Consider the following 18,831-nt stretch of genomic DNA (forward strand, 5'->3'; position numbering starts at 1 on the left):
TCACTAGGGCTTAAAGCTTCGAGTAGAGCGGTGCATCCTTCTTCCTACGGTCAAGCCAACCCAGACCCCCTCCAAAAACAGGGAACATTAGCTCTTCCACCTTGAAGGGCCAAGTCTCAGACTAAGCAGTTTGCAAACACATCTGATGATGGCACAGATGAGTCAGCATAGTGCAGTGAAGAGAGCCCTGAACATAAGATTCAATCTAGACCTGGGATTCAAATACAGCCTCTGATGTGTACTAACTGTGTGACCTTGGGCACTTAGTATACTTAAGCTTCATTTTCCTCATCTGTAAAATGGGAATAGTAGCACCTGCTTCACAGGATATGGTGAGACTCATACAAGATAGTATATGCAAAGCTCAGTATTAAGCTACTGGAAGTGAGAGTGAATTCAGAAGATGAACTTATCTATATTGCTATATAAACCTGAATCATCAATGAACCTGTTACTGGCCTAGAGTAGATAAATTTCATAGATCATATAATGTCAAAGCTAGAAGGAACTTTAGGGATCAATCCTTTAATTTTATAGATAAGGAAACTGAGGCCCAAGTCACTAAAAGGTGACTTGCCCAAGGTCTCCCAGATAGTAAGAAAAAGAACAGACAGCCAATCCCAGGTCCCTTGACTTCAGTTCTAGTGCATTTATATTCTATGATGCTGCTATATTATATACTTCAAAGGCTGTTTCTTTCATGTGATAAGATAGTTATTGCACATTAAACCACTAAGTGAGCATGCTGCACTTGGGTGGATGTGACAAGGAAAGGAAACATTGCAGGATTAACCCTCTTAGTTCAGGTTCAATGTTGGGATGAAATAAGGCACTCGAAGGTCATTCATTCAACAGTCAAGAAAAAGTTTGCCTAGCCATAGCAAAGAAATGTTTATTCCCTCTCCTTCCTTTCCTCTTCCCTAATTATATTTACAGGTGACACAAAGCTGGAAGGGACAGCTTCCAGGCTGGGAGAAAGAATCAGGCAGTTTAGAACAATGGCCGGAATATGAGAAGATGAAATTTAATAGGGATGGATAGGAGCAAAGTCCTACACTTGGATTTTTTTTTTAAATCAGCTTCACAAGTACAAGAAGGGAAAGGTGTGAGTTGACAAGAGCTCTCTGAAAAAAAGAGCTAAGGGCTTTTAGTAGATAGAATGAGTTAATAATATGGCGTGGCAGCTCAACGAGCTAATGAAATCTTTTTATTTTCACATATTAATTTGTTTTAATTTTTCCAAAACTTTGTTTCATTCAAACTATAAATGTTTTCATTTACAAACTAAAACAGGAACTGACAATACATTTAAAGAAGCAAATCTTTCAAAGAATAGTTTTTAAAAATTGTTTTTCAGTTCACTGTAATCAAAGTTTAATATTGTCAAGCTTTGGGTGACCTTTTTGAATCACACACCACTACCACTCCTTCTTTTAACACAAAAATGTTTAGATTTTGAGCTAATGACATCTTAAGCTGATTTAATCAAAGCATAAGTGTCCATTACATGGTTACAATAACCCTGAGGAACTGGCCCTGGTCACACCCCAGGTGGAGTACTATGTTCAGTTCCTGGGGATAAATTGTAAGAAGGAAATGTCCAGTAAGCTGAAGAGTATGAAGAGATGGTTGACCAATCAATCAATCAATCAATCAACATTTATTAAGCACCTACTACAGAGTGTCAAGCACTGTGCTAAATGCTGGGGATACAAAAAGGTAAAAGACAATCCCTGTCCTCAGGGAGCTTACAATTGAATAGGAAAACCCACAAGCAAACAAATATGTACAAACAAGTTATATGCAAGATAAATATGAAATAGTTAACAAAGCCACTAGAAGTAAGAAGAGTTGACAAAGACTTCCTGTAGATGGTCAGGATTTTGGTTGGGACCAGCATAGTAGATGCTATAAAAGGGTGGAACTGGGGATGTTGACTCTAGGGAAAAGAAGATGCAGAAAGAACTCCATAGGTGTCTTTAAGTATTTGAAGGCCTGGCCCAAGGAAGAAAGATTACATTTACTCTGCTCAGCCCCAAAGAGCAGGAGGTAGGAGCAGTGGGGGGAAGTTTCAGAGAATCAGATTTAGGCTTGATGTAAGCAAAAACTTACAAAGTGATCTCAACATGGAGTGGATGCTACCTCTATGTTTATTATCATAAAGAGAGAGCTAGAAGGAACCTTAGAAGTTATTTAATCCAGCCCCAAAATCTTACAGGTGAGAAAGCTCAGACCCATGAGAAATGATGTGACTTGTCTGAGATCACAGCACTAGTAAGTGGCAGAACCAGAATTTTTTTTTAAAAAATTGATTAATTAATTAATTAATTTTTAGTTTTCAACATCCACTTTTATAAGATTTTGAGTTCTAAATTTTTTCTCTTTCTCTTCCTTCCCTCTTCTCCAAGATGGCACATAATCTGATATAGGCTATATATGTACAATCATATTAAACATGTTCCCACATTAGTCATGTTATGAAAGAAGAATCAGAACAAAACGGGAAAATCACAAGAAAGAATAAAAGAGAAAACAGTATGCTTCCATCTGCATTCAGACTTCATAGTTCTTTTTCTGGATGCGGATAGCATTTTCCATCATGAGTCTTTTGGAATCGTCTTAGATCACTGCATTGCTGAGCTAAGTCTATCAAAGTTGGTCATTGCACAATGTTGCTGTTACTATGTATAATGTTCTCCTGGCAGATCCAGAATCTGAACTCAGGGCTTGTGACACTCAATTCAGTACTTGGATTTCGCCTCACAAAAGGTTTTCAAGGGGAAGCCACACAGCCACTTGTTCATCCTACTTTGGCGGGGGGGGGGGGGGGGGGGGTTATATAGGGGTGGGGTGGTGGCCTTTGAGGTTCCTTCCCAACTCTGAAATTCTATGATTTTAGGAAGGTCAAAAACAGGGAGAAACCACAGACAGCTGGTGTTGGCTCTCTTGACTCCTAAAAAAGGGTGCCTAATGGATAGCCGAATAGCCCACTATTCATCGCAAAGCCTGTGACTGGTTGGGAGGACAAATGACTATATCCTGCTTTTCTCCACAGTCTAAAACCATCCCGCCATCTTGGGACTGAAAGAAGAGGTGTTGTGGTAGAGTGGGGAAAACACTGCATTTGGAGTCAGAAGACCCTAATCCAAGCCCTAGCTCTGCTGTTTGCTGGGTGCCCTTCAGCAGGTCACTGAAGGATGAGTGCATTAAATTAGGACTTAGAAGACATCTGGGTCCTGCCTCAGACAGTTACTGTGGGACTTGGGGGGAGTCACTTAACTTTTTTTTCCTCATCAGTACAATGGGAAGGACAATACCTGTAATACCTAACTTTATAAGATCAATGAACTGGAGCAGAAGGGGACCTTAAAGGTCATCCAGTCTAAACCCATCATTTTTCATTTGAGGAAAACACAGCCCAGAGGTTGAATGACTCGGCCAAGGGCACACAGGTAGTAAATGGTTGTTGGATTCTATAAGAGTAAATAACAATAACTGACACAAGTAATAATAATGATGATGGTGATAATAATAGCATTTATGTATCACTTTATTAATATTGCTGTTCAATCCTATCTGACTCTTCATGACCCCATTTGGGGTTTTCTTACAGGAGTGGTTTTCCATTTCCTCCTCCAGCTCTTTTTACAGATGAGGAAAACTCAGCAAACGAGGTGAAGTGACTTACCAGAATCACACAGCTAGTAAGTGCCTGAGGCCAGATTTGAACTCAGAAAGATGAGTCTTCCTGACTCCAGGCACAGCACTCTATCCACTGCACCACCTAGCTGTCTTAAGGATTTGCAAATCCCTATACATACAGTATCTAATTTCGTCGGGTCTTTACACCTACCCTGTAAGGTAAGAGGCTATTACTGTACCATTTTACAGATGAGTAAACTGAATCTCGAAGAAGTTAAGTTACTTGCTTAAGGTAACACAGCTTGTGAGTGGGTTGGGAGGTGGGGGGATAGGATGTGAAGCCTGTTCTTCCTAACTCCAAGTCTACCTGCCGAAGATGCTGTCGCTTAAAGGGTAATCAGGATCACCATCCTACTTCATTTTTCCAACTGAAATCATCCACAAACTACCCTACTTCCTTCTTTTCTCCCTTCCAGCATTACATCCCCTGCAAAACTAGCTCTGGCCCGGACGGCCAGCGTGGAAGACGGCATCAGATCAGAGCAATGCCCCAGAAGGGTTCAGGGAACAGCCCACACCACTGGAACGTTTCTCAAAAGCCGCGACTTCACAAGCCATTTTCACTTAACTCCTTCCCCTCTCTCAGAACCTGGCAATCAGCCCTCGGCGAGCGCTAGCTAATACTGTCTCTTTCTTCGAGGTCCCCCAAAGCTCCGAGGAACTGTGGGACTAAGAAAAACAAGCAAAAATATAAGGAATGTGAGCTGTCTTTTTGAAAGTAAGTACCCAAAGTAGACGTGGCCGCTTCTCTAACAAGAAAGGATTTTAATCCTTTTCAATCGGGGCAAGCGCTTTAGATTTCCCCCAAAGAAACAAAGAGAAGGAATTCTAAACTGATCCTTTCTTGGGAGGTCCCGCCCACTGGGCTCAGCGCCAGAGCCTGCCTTTTGGGGTTGGTCCTGGCTGAAGGGACTTCTTTCTGCATCTTTCCGAGGCTTTCACAGTGACAACTGGGGAGGGACCCTCCAAGTTTTGTTTGTTAAAGGAGGAAAAAAATGATTACCAACAATTTCTCTTCTGCCACAGGGTCTGGGAACTGACTGGCCTCATTTGGTTCACACTTTGTTAGACTGGGAGAAATCACACCAACAGCAGTTACTGAAAAACACATCCAAATCCCTTCGTATTAAACATATCTGCACATCAAGTCACTCAGCGTCCCAGAAGTGGCTTGTTGTTCAGTCGTTTCAGTGATGTCCAACTTTCTGTGACACCATTTGGGGTTTTCTTGGCAAAGATGCTGGGATGGTTTGCCATTTCCTTCTCCAGCTCATTTTACATTTATAGATGAGGAAACTGAGGCAAATATGGTTAAGTGACTTGCCCAGGGTCACACAGATAGTTAAGTGTCTGAAACCAGATTCGCACTCAGGTCTTCTTGACTCTAGGCCTGGCCCTCTATCCACTGTACCACCTAGCTGCCGCCCGACCGGCCCCATGAAGAGAAGGGGATGATTTTCATTTTCATATTGGACAGTCTTTAGTCTGGTCACTTTACAGCAAGTAAAACCAAGATTTCACATTTACTTCTTGGGAAAAGACTTGAAGGCACTTATGAAACTGCAGTAAAATCCCATATGGGAATGTTCACTATTACACTGATTAGGTTCAAACTTCAGGGAGTAAAACACAAATGTCTGTAATTCTCTTGTTAGGATAGTCTTCCAATGGCCTCCAAAAGCCAAGTGCTATAAAGAGGCTCATTTGTTTTTTCCATTAGGATTCCCTCATGGAGCTCTAACTTGGGTGTGGTGACTAGCGCTTTTTTCAAGGCAGTGAAATTTAGCAGGCACAATAATTAAATAATGATTTTTTTGAAGACTCTACAAATTTTAAATTTGTGCTATTTACATTTTTTTTGTTTCTTTTTTTTGGCTAGGCAATGGGGTTAAGTCACTGTAAGTGTCAAGTGTCTGGGTCAAATTTGAACTCAGGTCCTCCTGACTCCAGGGCCGGTACTCTATCCACTGCGTCTCTTAGCTGCCCCAGTGTGCTATTTACATTTGAGCAGCACATTTCAGTAGTGTAGAAACAAGCAAGAGTTACATCTAGTTGGTAAAAAAATAATTAGTCAACATTGGAAAGCTATGCTCCAGATAAGCTCCTTCTGAATACAGCCCCACCCTGCTCTCCATCCCTAACTGCTCCCCAGAAGTGACCTCGGGATATCCCAGGATCTTTCACCTGTAGAGCTAGTATCAGAGTCTTCCCTCCAATTCAAGTAAATTTGTGACAATTACTTTTTGTACACAAGCCTCTTGGAGAGGCAGTGTGGTGCAGTGATTAGAAAGCTAGCCTCTGAGCCAAAAAGGCTACTGACTTGAAGACCCTGGGCCAGTCACTTAAACCCCAAGTATTCTAGGCAAATCTCTAAGACTATAAATTGCAGAGAAGGTACTGACCTGCATTAGTGGAAGGAGTTTCATCCTCCTAAGAATTCCCTAAACCCCTGAAATCCCATGGCTTGTCCCTTCTTGCATTATTTTCACAGGAGCCACTGTGGTATGGATAATAGGCAATCCTGGAGTCAGTAAGGTCTGGGTTCAAGTCATGCCTCTGAGTCATCCTGTGTGACCCTGGGTAAGTCATTTAATCTCTCAATGCTCTACGCATTTCTTTAAGACAATGTTTCAGAGAAGAGAACACCTGCTTTGATAGAGAAGTCCCTCACCAGGAACTCTCTACACAGATAAAATCACAGGTCAGTTCCAAAAAAAAAGAAAAATCATCTTCACAAAGTTGATCATAAATTACAAGGTCAATTTGAGTGTGCTTGCCCTGGAACTCCTCATTCTGCATATGCTTGGTACCCAAATCACTAGTTATGGCTCCATTCATTCTGGTTCCTTCATCCCTTGGACTGGATTACACATTGAAGGGTGTATTCCAAGTTACATGACCAACAAAATGATGATGATGGATAAAACATTTTCCCCAATCTTTTTTTTTTTTTTAGGCAATTGGGGTTAAGTGACTTGCCCAGGGTCACACAGCTATTAAGTGTCAAGTGTTTAGTCTGAGGCCATATTTGAACTCAGGTCCTCCTGACTTCAGGGCCGGTGCTCTATCCACTGCGCCACCTAGCTGCCCCTATTTTCTCCAATCTTTATGAGCTCTCAAACCTTTCCAAAATAAAGAATTATGTCCAAAAGATAATGTAATTGCAGCTATCTCCATAGCCTAAGATGCCAAGAACCCTAACAAGGGAACAATTAGACGTACTAACAGCAGAAAAGGCTAATTTCTAATCTACTTACTCAGCACCCCATCTCCCTCAAGCACACATACATGCTTGGTAGAAGGACACAACCCAGTCTGTCAGCTTGCGCTCTAGGACCCATTCAGCAACTCCTTTGATGTTATTGTAGTCTATGCCAGCTAACTACCTCCCCCACCTGCCCTCACTCTACCATTCCAAGACAATAAGGAACAGAATTGAATGCTACTTCCCCCCCCCAAACCCCACCTCAGTTGCTCAACCCTGTGCTGTGGAGGAAGAGGTGCAAGAAAGAAGAAAATCTGCTCTGCTTGGGGTGGCAGTACAGAATTGTATTGTGCTGTAGCAGTACTCAGCCAGCCAGAAGACTAAGGAAGCAAGGGAACTGCAACCAGCATGTGTGAGGCTCCACCAGGGCTGAAGGGCAGAGGACTGGCATCCAGCTGAAGCTAGTTCTGTTCCCCTAGAAGTCATCTGGGGCAGAGATTGAGGTGAGTGAAAAATGAATTCCCCAGGGTGGGAGGAGGCTGGGATAGATTTGAAGTCTAGCCTTCAGGGAAAATACCATCAAAGGAGGAATAAGAAAGTATGTGACAAGGAAATCCAAGGGGAAAAGACTGAAATTACCAAAGAATTCAGGAGGAAGAAAGCTCAGTTAAAAATATTGAGCACAAGAAGATAAACCAGAAAAAAAAATTTTAAAAAAGAAGATAAACCAACAGAGAAGATAATAATTACAGAGGGAAACATGGTCTCTAGATTGTATGAGTCTAAACACCCCTGAATAAGACAAAGGAAAATGAATCAACAACTAAAGAAGCAGAGGATCCTGTAGACTCCCAAGACAGCATAAAACCACAGTGGATGTTCCCAAATGGTTTGAGAGAGAAATAAGAATTGTGAAAGCAGAATTTATGGACTACACACTAAAAACAAATGGCAAAATAGAATAACTTGAATCCATGAAGGCAAATCTCACCAAAGAAACAAAAGAGAGAACTAATGACTAGGAACACAAATACATAGAAAGGAAGAACAACCTGAATGAAGAGAAGCAAAAAGCAATAACATTAAAACAAAAACATGATCTTTATACAGTTATCCTTTCAACACTGTGGTGGGGCTACAGGCTCAGTGCCCCCAAGATCTGGAAAATCCACATAAAATTTTTTGGCCTTCCCTTCATACCAGAGAAGAAGTCTGAATTATTATGGTATTAAAAGAAAAAAAATACATTGATGTTATACAATACTATATATATATTTCATGCATTTCTGAGTTTCTAAAGTAATCTACTGGCCTTCATGCATTGTCTCTGGCTTCCACAAAACTCCCCCCAAAATTCCCATTTAATTTCTTATGCCAACCCTGACATATGTCACAACTGTGATGGGCTTTGATCCAGCAATACCACTTCCAGGGCTGTATCCCAAAGAGATCATAAAAATGTGAAAAGGACCCATATGTACAAAAATATTTATAGCAGCTCTTGCTGTGGCAAAGAATTGGAAATTGAGGGGATGCCCATCAATTGGGGAACGGCTGAACAAGTTGTGGTATATGAATGGAATGGAATACTATTGTGCTATAAAAAATGATGAGCAGGCAGACTTCAGAAAAACCTAGGGAAACTTGTATGAAGTGATGCTGAGCAAAGTGAGCAGAACCAGGAGAACGTTGTACACAGTAATAGCCACCTTGTGCAATGACTAATGTTGATAGACTTAACCCTTCTCAGTAATGCAAGGATCTAAGACATCTCCAAAAGACTCATGATGGAAAATGCTATTCACATGCAGAGAAAGAACTGTGGAGTCTGAAGGCAGATCAAAGCATACTATTTGCTCTTTTTTTCCCTTCTGTTTTGTTTTGTTTCTTCTTTCTTGTGGTTCCTCCTACTGATTCTAATTCTTCTTTACAACATGACTAATGTGAAAATATGTTTAATAGGAATGTATATGTAGAGCCTATATTAAATTGCATACTGTCTTGGGGAGGGAGAAGGAGAGGGAGGTGAACAAAATTTAAAACTCAAAAGCTTAGGGAAGTGAATGTTCAAAACTAAAAATAAATTAATTATTAAAAAAAAACTGTGATGGCGAAAGTAGAGATGTGGAAGGTATAACTGTACAAGCAAAATGTATTGATCTTAAAGAGAGGATGGATAAAGACAACTTATAGGTGTTCCAGAAGGAACATGACAGATTAAAAACCTTAACAGTATAATGCAAAAAAAAAATTATATGAAACTGCCCAGAACTTCTAAACAGAGAAAACACAATGCCAATTAAAAGAATCTACAAATTGCCTCCAGAATAAATAAAAAACCTGTGCTGTAACCTTCGAGACATATAGTGGTTGCATTTAACAATTCCAATGACAAACAACAAATTTTGCAAGTAACTTGAAAAAGATCTTCAGTTATAAAGGAAAAGAAATTCAACCAACAGAAAACGATTCTCCAATGCAGAAGAGTGGAACTATGTGTTCCAAAGAGCAAAAGAGCTCTACACCCAAGATGACATACCCTGCAGCCTAAGCCTAATTAGCAATGAAAAAAGATGGACATCTAATAAAAATGAAGCATTTGAAGCCTTCCATTAAGAAAACCACCATGAAGAGATTATTTGCTTGCAAACACCCTAGACAACAGATATACAAGAAAGGTAAACTACAGTAACCAAGGAAGATATAAGCAATGAAATAAATTACCTCGGAGGGAAAAGAACATTAAAAGATAAAGGCACTTACGGAGTTAAAGGGGGAAAAGAAGGGGGATTTTACTTGACTACTTAATTGAAAGGGGGAAAAAAGAGGGGAAGAATTAGATAAGTAGGTAAAAGGAAGGAAAAGAAACAACTCAGAACTAGTAAGTTAAGCAAAACTCCAAAATCAGGGAAAGGGATGATAAACAAGAGTGAAAGGCAGGGGAAGGCATATGTTTGGTTTGAGGTTGAGGGATAGAAAGCTGTGGGAATAGAACTTATAGTAGATTAAGCAAAAATAACTGAAGAAACAAAGTACTGTTTTTAGCAAAGAAAAGGAACCCAAAAATCTTAATTCAGAAAAAAAACTGATACGAAAGACAAATGAAGGAAAACAAACTCTCACAACTTTCAATGTGAATGGATTGAACAACTCAAAAAAAAATTAAAAGTGACAAACTGGATATGAAAGCAAAACCCACAATCTGTTGCTTACAAGAAACACACCTAAATGTGTGGGCTGGAACAAAGTTTACTCTCCATCAGGTGAATCCAAAAAAGCAGGAGTCACAATCATTCTACCAGAAAAAGCAGAAATAAAAATTCAATAGAGATAAATGAGGAAACTATACTATGCTGAAAAGAACCATGGACAACAAAACAACATCAAACTTGTATGCTCTAAATGTCTTACTTAGAATTTCCTTTCTTTAGTTAAGGAAAAATTAACTGAATTACATGACATAGACAATAATACAATAATAGCAGGAAACTTTAATGACCCCCTCTCGGTTTTGGACAAATCTTAAAGAAAGATACACAAAAAGGAAAATATGAAATTGAACAAATTGCTTGAGAAACTAGAGTTAAGAGACTTAAGGAATTTTCTAAATAGTACTGCTAAATGTGTGTGTGTGTGTGTGTGTGTGTGTGAATTTCTCAGCATCACATTGAACATTTTACAAAAATTGACCAGCCATTAGGGCAGAGTCATGGCGAATAAATGTAAAAAGAAAGAAACAGCAAACGTTATTTACAGAGGGTAATGCAATACAAATAGCACTCAGTTCAGGGAGCATAAACAAAAGACATGAACCAAACAAAGACTAGCAATGAAATCCTAAATAATGATGGATCAAAGAACAAACCATAGAAACAAAAATTATGTCAAAGACAATGATAATAATGAAATAACAACAAAATTTCTGAGATATAGATAAAGAAGTCCTGGGGGAAGGGGGGAATTATATACCTAAAAACATAGTAACACAATAGAAAAGGAGAGGATTAATAAACTAAATATACGTACAAAAATTAGAAATCCAACAAATAAATCTATAATAAGCACAAAGGGAGATATTAAAAATTATAGGAGAAATAGATAAACTAGAATACTCACTGCACCCACTGAAACCTGGTTCGCTTTCTCTTCTGGGAAACTGAAAGCTTGCTCTATGAGGTCAAAAGAATTTGTGTTTAAAGTTCAAGCTAGTCCTCCCAGGATTAAATAACGGGCACAGATAATATGCTTAGTCATCATGCATCAACAACTGGGATCCTAAGGAGAGTGTTTAGGAAGATGGACAACAGGTTAAAGGTAGTCACTCTGCGATTATACTCAGTGCTTCTCACATTGTGGGCTTCTGAGAGTGAACTGTATCCTGAACTGGGCTTCAACACCAGAGAGGAATGAGGAGACTTTACTTTTTTAAATTTATTTTTAGTTTTCAACACTCACTTTTGTAAGATTTTGAGTTCCAATTTTCCTCCTGTCTCCCCACCCCCTCCCCAAAACAACATGCAATCTGATATAGGCTATACATGTATAATCACATTAAACATATTTTCACATTAGTCACGTTGTGAAAGAAAAACCACGAGAAAGAGAAAACAAACAAAAAAAGAGAAAAATGTATGCTTTGATCTGTACTCAAACTCCACAGTTATTTCTCTGGATGTGGATAGCATATTCCATCACGAATGTTTTAGAAATGTCTTAGATCATTGTATTACTGAGAACGGCTAAGTCTATCAAAGTTGGTCATCGAACAATGTTGCTGTTACTGTGTACAATGTTCTCCTGGTTCTGCTCACTTCACTCAGAATCAATTTATGCAAGTCCTTCCAGCTTTTTCTGAAGTCTGCCTGCTCATTATTTCTTACAGAATAATAGTATTCCATTACATTCACATACCACAACTTTCTTAGCCATTCCCCAATTTATGGGCATCCCCTCAATTTCCAATTCTTTGCCACCACAGAAAGAGCTGCTATAGATATTTTTGTACATGTGGGTCCTTTTCCCTTTTTTATGATCAATGAGGAGACTTTAGAGAGAATCCTGAAGTAAACAAAGGAAATGAGGAGAGAATTAGAAAACAGAACCTATGTGGAAAGGTTAGAGGCAGAAGCCAGAAGGAATAGCCTAAAAATCAATCAATAAATCAATCAACAAGCATTTATTAACCATTTACTATGTACCAGGTCCTAGGGATATAAAGACATAAAAGAGGCCCTGCCCTCAAGAAGCTTACATTCTTTAGGGGGAGACATTTATAACTAATGATTTGGTTCTTCTCAAATTTGGCTCATTCCTTTTTACTGGTCTTTCTACATTTCCCTGTATTTACTATAGGATCAAAAAGTAAAAGCTGGAAAGGACCTTAGGAGTTATCTAGTCCTACTCCTTATTGTATAGGTAAGGAACTTGAAGGTCTGAAAAGTGACTTGTCCAAGGTCACACAGGCATCAGCAGATTGAAGATTCAAATCTGGGTTCACCAATGCCAAATCTGGCATTTTTTTCATCACTACACCATGCTACTTCTCATTTATATTTATCCTATTTTTAACATCACCATAATTCCAACATTATATTAATTATACCATAATTCATTCAGCTATGTTAGACAAACAGGTTGTTTTCAGGCTTTGTTTTTAATTGTGTTGCCATTACAAATAAATATAGCAAATAAGTGAAAGAGCACCAACTTTAGAGTTGGAAACTGGTTCAGATCTTACCTCTGAATACCTGTGTGAGCTTGGACAAATCACTTAACCTACTTGAGTGTCAATTTCCTCATCTATAAAGTAGAGATAGATTCAATAGTGAACTTGGGGTTCTCTCAGTGAAAGAACGTTCTTCTCTTACACTGGGGTTAAACATATAATTTACTTAAAATTTAGCAGGTGACTTCCAGAAGGAGCTTCTTCAAAGTTTGAAGCCCTCAATTTTGTTTTATCTCCAATTAGACCCCTCCCCACCATCCTACAGATGCTTCCTTAACAAGGTTGCTAAAACACTACTGGAAAACTCCGTGTACAAGACAGAGACTAGCTCTTTGTTGAGTCAGAAGTTTATCACTTCTGTATCAAAACAAGGGACCCCTCATCCTACCAGAGGGTTGTGATTCCCTCCGGGTTCAAGCAAGTCAGTAAGTCAGAGTTGTATTGCTTTCGGCGAGTCAGAGGTGTATTGCTGACCCCTTATCCCCAGTCTTCCTCCCACAGTTCAGGAAGAATAAACAGTCTTTCTCAAGTGCTAATCCCTTTACACAGATGTCTAAACCACTCTCCAAAAGAACTTTTCCAGGCCTCTGAACTAGGAGATAGTTTGGTATAGTGGCAAGATAGCTAGATTTGGAGTTGGGGGATGAGAGTTTAAATCCATGTTCCTCTATTAATGACACAGGATCGTGGGCAAGTCACTTAACCTCTGTGGGTCTTCTTCCTCATCTGTAAAGTGAAAGAGCTGAACTCAAGGACCTCTAAGGCTCCTTCCAGCTCTGTTCCAAAATACCTCAGCTTTTGATACACAGGCTTTCAAGTAAACTCTTTGAGCAGCTTGGCAAAAAGCCTACATAATGTTATTGTAATTGGTATACAACATGAAATGCAAAAGATCTTTCTCAAGGAAAAAGATCTCAAATTTTATTTCATTCCACTTTTCTACAGTTTAGAGTAGGAAACCACAACCCATTTCCCCTAATTCCAATCTTGACTAGTTTTCATTCTTTGCCAGCTTGGTCATGATTAAAAAAATGAAGTGGCTTCTCTATGACCTCTTGCTCTTCTATGATTATATTTAGGCCAGGCCTGATTTGTTCTTCCAAAATCATTCTTCAAAGATCACATGCCTTTAGTACTATTTTTACAGTTGGTTTAAATACACATTTAGTCAGTAAAATTTCTAAATACAAGCTGCTAATGATAATGTGCAAAGTCAGTCAAACTCGCCATGAATCAGAGAAAATGAAATCAAGGCAACCTCAAGGCACCATTTTAAGTCCACCAGAATAGCAAAAACATCAAAGGATGACCAAATCCAATAGGGAATGGGGCCTCACAACCATAAATTCTCTAACCCCATGCTGACGGGACTTTAGATTGGTACAAACATCTTGTAAAGTATATAACTGATCCCATCTCTTGATCGAGTGATTCCACTGATAGAACTTCACCCTCAAAAATGTCATTAAAAAGAAAAAAAATTACTTTATGTGCAAAAATGTAGCTGGACAAAATACTCATCAGATAATACAAGCAAAACTGGAAGTTAAGAGACCATCTAGTCTATCTCCTTCACTTTACAGAAGAGGAAATTAGCACTCAAGTAGGTTAAGTGATTTGTCCAAACTTACACAGGTAATGTATCAGAGGTGAGAGCTGAACCCAGTTTCTGACTCCAAAGGTAGTGCTCCTACACTTACTTGCTAAATTTATTTGTAATGGCAACAAAATTAAAAGCAAAAACTGAAAACAACCTATTTGTATAACATAACTGAATGAATTATGGTATAATTTAATATAATGTTGTAATATTATGGTGATATTAAAAATAGGATTAATATAAATGAGAAGTAGCATGGTGCAGCGATGAAAAAAATGCCAGATTTGGCATTGGTGAACCCAGATTTGAATCTTCAATCTGCTGATGCCTGTGTGACCTTGGACAAGTTACTTCTCAGACCTTCAAGTTCCTTATTTATAAAACAAGGAGTTATTTTGATCCTATGGTAAATACAGGGAAATGTAGAAAGACCAGTAAGAAAGAATGCAATTTGAGATGAGCTGAATCATTAGTTATAAATATCTCCCCCTAAAGCATGTAAGCTTCTTGAGGGCAGGGCCTCTTTTATGTCTTCATATCCCTAGGACCTGGTACATAGTAAGTGGTTAATAAATGCTTGTTGACTGATTTATTGATTATTAGGTTATTCCCTCTGGCTTCTCTTTCCTAGCAGATTTATTTCAATGCCTCTAACCTTTCCACATAGGTTCTGTTTTCTAATTCTTTCCTCATTTCCTTTGTTTACTTCAGGATTCTCTCTAAAGTCTCCTCATTCCTCTCTAGTGCTGAAGCCTAGCCCAGGGTACAGTTCACTCTCAAAATCCCAAAATGTGAGAAGCACTGAGTGTAACGGTAGAATGACTAACTTCAACTTGTCATCCATGTTCCTATACACCATCCCTCGAATCTCAACTGTTGATGCCTGATGACTAAACATGTTATCTGTGCTCTGCGTCTAATCTTGAGAGGGCCAACTTGAACTTTAAGCACAAACCCTTCTGACCTCTATTGACAAACCTATTGGATTTGGCCATGGACTGCTCCACTGTGTTGACTTTGGAAAGAAATGCAAACTCAGTGAATGATAAGGAATGTAATCTCTAACTGAAGAAGGTGGAAGAGAAGGGGTAGTGTTTCATGCTACTCATGCTAGAGCATTAAGAATAATATACTCTCTTCCTCAGTTCAGTTCAACAATTGAATATGTGTAGATCACTTCCTACGCATAGATCATCAATCATCTTCCTATACACAGTCCCTAGGATCCCAGTTCTTGATGCCTGGTGACTAAACATGTTATCTGTGCCGTGTCTAATCTTGAGATGACTAACTTGAACTTTAAGCACAAACCCTTCTGACCTCATAGAACTATTGGATTTGGCCATGAACTCCTCCACTCTGTTGACTTAGGAAAGAAATGTAAAATCAGTGAATGATAAGGAATATCTTATCTAACTAAAAAAGGTGAAAGACAAGGGATGGTGTTTCATGCTACTCATGCTAGAATCAGGCCTTTAAGCATTAAGAAGAATATAGTTTCTTCCCCAGTTCAATTCAAAAATTGAGTATATATAGATCACTGGGAGACATTCAGTTAAGATGAGATCTGATTCCTGCCTAATGGAGCTTTCATGTCATATCTCATGAGGAATGAAAAACCATAATCAAAATAAACATGATAAGTGTACAAGAAAAATTAAAAAATTAAAAACTCCTTCAGGTTTTATATGAAGAAGGCTTTATAGAAGAGAAAGCACTTGAGTTAGATTTTAAAGGACAAGAGGGAATCTGACAAGCAAATAGAGAAGGTCATTTCACGCACAGGAACAGCAGAGACAAAGGCACACCATGGATAAGATTGTGCTGCATGCTACTTCATGTGCTCAAGGGAACAGTGAGTAGTAGCACTCTGCTTGGTCTGGAATACAGAACACATAGAGACAGTTAGGAGGCAAAGTAGGTAGAGTACTAAGCTTGGAGTCAGGAAGAAGTGAGCTCAAATCTGGCCCTAGACACTTGTGTGACCCTGGACAAGTCTCTTAACCTGTCTCAGTTTCTCCATTTATAAAATGGGGATAATAATAGCACCTACCTCCTAGAGTTATTGTGAAGATCAAATGAGACACTATTTGTAAAGTACACTGCAAACCTTGAAGCACTACAAAAATACTAGCTACTATTAGAGATGCAGTTACATAAGATGAGAAAAGGTGGAAAGGAAGAGATGTACCAGATCGTGGAAAGTCCTGAATGCCAGACTAAGAATTATGAATTCCAAATGTGTCATTGAAATCATCCCCTTCTATCTCTCCCAGGAGTTTGCACTGTCAATCAGCCCCTCTCCTACCTGATTTTCAACCTTTCCAATCTGGCTTCTTTCCTGCTACCTTAGGAACACACTCAGATCTCCCCATCCTTAAAAAAACCTTCCCCAGACTCTACCATCCCCTCAAGCTAATGTGCAGATTGAAGCATATTTTTCACTTTATTTATTTATTATTCTTTATTTCTTTATTTTTCACTTTTACTTTATTTTATTATTTATTATCTTTTTGCAACATGGCTAATACAGAAATATATTTTATATGACTTCACATGTATAATGGGTATTAATATTACTTGCCTTCTCAATGGACGGAGGACGGTCTAGAGGAAGAAAAAGAATTTGGAACTGAAAATTTAAAAATGAATGTTAAGGAAAAGAATATATCTGAGATTTGCATTGATTCTCCAATAAATTTTTTTATGTTTTTTTTGGCTAGGCAATGGGGGTCAGTGACTTGCCCAGGGTCACACAGCTAATGAGCATCATGTGTCTGAGGCCAGATTTGAACTCAGGTCCTCTTGACTCCAGGGCCAGTGCTCTATCCACTGCACCACATAGCTGTCCCTCCAATAAAATTTTTTTTAAAATACTCTCCGGTGTCTCCCTATTGCCTCAATGTTCAAATATAAAATCCTCTATTTGACTTTCAAAGTCCTTCATAACCTGGTTCATTCTTGCCTTTTCAATCTTCTTACACCTTACTTCCCTCCGTGTACCTGCAATTTGGTGACACTGGCTTCCTTATTCCTTACTCAGGATACTCTATGTCCAGACTCTGAGCATATTCCCTGGCTGTCCCTCTTGCCTGGACTGTTCTCCCTCCTATCTAACTCCCGACTTCCTTTAAGCCTCAGCTACCTACCTTCTTTCTGCAAAGAAGCATTTCCTAGTCCTCCTTAACCTTAGGGCCTTCCCTCTGAGATTGTCCCCAATCTATCTTGTATCTATCTTCTTTGACTGCAAATGTTTGCCTATTGTCTCCCTTATTAGACTGTGAGCTCCATGAGAGCCAAGGCGTGATTTTCTGTTTTGATGGGGGTAGTTATTTTGGGGTTGGGTTTGTTTTTTTGTTTTTTGCCTTTTTTTGTATCCCCAATGCTTAGGGCAATGCCTGGTGCATTGCAGGTGCTTCATAAATGTTAGTTGACTGCTGGTGGATGTTAAAGAAATCAAAGTTAAATGCAGCAGAACTTCAAAAGAACTTAAAAAAAGGAAAGGGCAAATGCCTCCTTTGTCAGCTTGTTTGTTAATTTGTTTGGTTCCGTTTTGTTAAATACCAAGGTATTTATAAAACATTTTATTCTTCATTTTATAAACTCATTTGGTGATTTAGCTCCATTGGTTATGGAGGGGTTTTTTTTTTTTTGTTCTTTTGCTTTCAGAGGCAATCAGCATTAGATGATTTGCCCAGGGTCACACAGCTAACAAGCAAATCTGAGGCTAGATTTGAACTGAGGTCCTCTTGACTCCCAGGCCAGTGCTCTATTTTCTGTGCCACCTACTTGCCCTGAAGTTACAGAGTTTTATCATAAAAATTTAAACCACATCCATTCCTTTCTTGGATTCATTTCCTATTACATATCTACTTCAAATTCTAGGACCTCAGAGATATGAGTTTGAATCCTGGTTCCGATACTTCAACTATTTTGCAGTACCGAACAAGTTACTTCATCTCTCTCTGCTCAGTTTCTTCATCTGTAGAATGGGGATGATAATGCCCATTCAAACTACCATTGGAGGTTGTTTTAAAGAAAGCATTTTGTAAACCTTAACTTGAAACGTTCAAAGTATCATTAATGTTAGCATTAATCATAAACAATTTAATTTCCCTTATCAGATATTTTGCTCCAAAGACTTTTGTAGTTTATTGCTCTGCCTGTCCTTATACTCCAAACTCCAACAACTAACATGTCCCATTCTCACACTCGCTTTATTAGCAGCAGGTGCAAGGTCAAAGGAACAAAGCTGGGGCCACGTCCCGCAGACAATCTTCAGGGTCTGTTCCCAACCTTGGGTCACAGAAGAGAAAGTTTTTAAAGAAAGTTTCATGCTAACATGGCTAAAGCAGAAATATGTCTTGCATGACTTCATATACATAATAGGATTCGAATTACTTGCCTTCTCAATGAGTAGGCAAAGGAGAAAACTTGGAATTTGAAATAAAAATCAAAGGAAAAAAAAAATCTCCAAGCTGCAATCAGCAAAAAAAGTTGGGAAAATTAAATGACCCTCCTACAAAGATCAGTATGACCTTCTGTGAAGTCATATGAGAAGAGGGGACAGTCTGATCCTCAGTCCAGGTGCACAGGAAG

The 18,831-nt window shown here is 38.9% G+C and overlaps 1 protein-coding gene across 3 annotated transcripts in view; it reads right to left on the minus strand.

The window, feature by feature from the left end:
* The window catches only part of LOC114050171 (epoxide hydrolase 1-like), a 55,807-nt gene that overhangs the window by 16,788 nt on the left and 20,188 nt on the right, over nucleotides 1–18,831 (minus strand). Inside the window, exon 1 of one of the 3 annotated variants that reach the window (XM_027871793.1) lies at nucleotides 11,024–11,128. The exons of the other annotated variants lie outside the window; for them this stretch is intronic. The gene's annotated coding sequence lies outside the window, so the exon portion shown is untranslated. Of the gene's footprint in view, nucleotides 1–11,023; nucleotides 11,129–18,831 lie in introns of those variants that run through there. 3 annotated transcript variants of the gene reach the window in all.

The sequence above is a fragment of the Vombatus ursinus genome, unplaced genomic scaffold (genome assembly GCF_900497805.2).
Source record: "Vombatus ursinus unplaced genomic scaffold, bare-nosed wombat genome assembly UNPS02014798.1, whole genome shotgun sequence".
Classification (NCBI taxonomy): Eukaryota; Metazoa; Chordata; class Mammalia; order Diprotodontia; family Vombatidae; genus Vombatus; species Vombatus ursinus.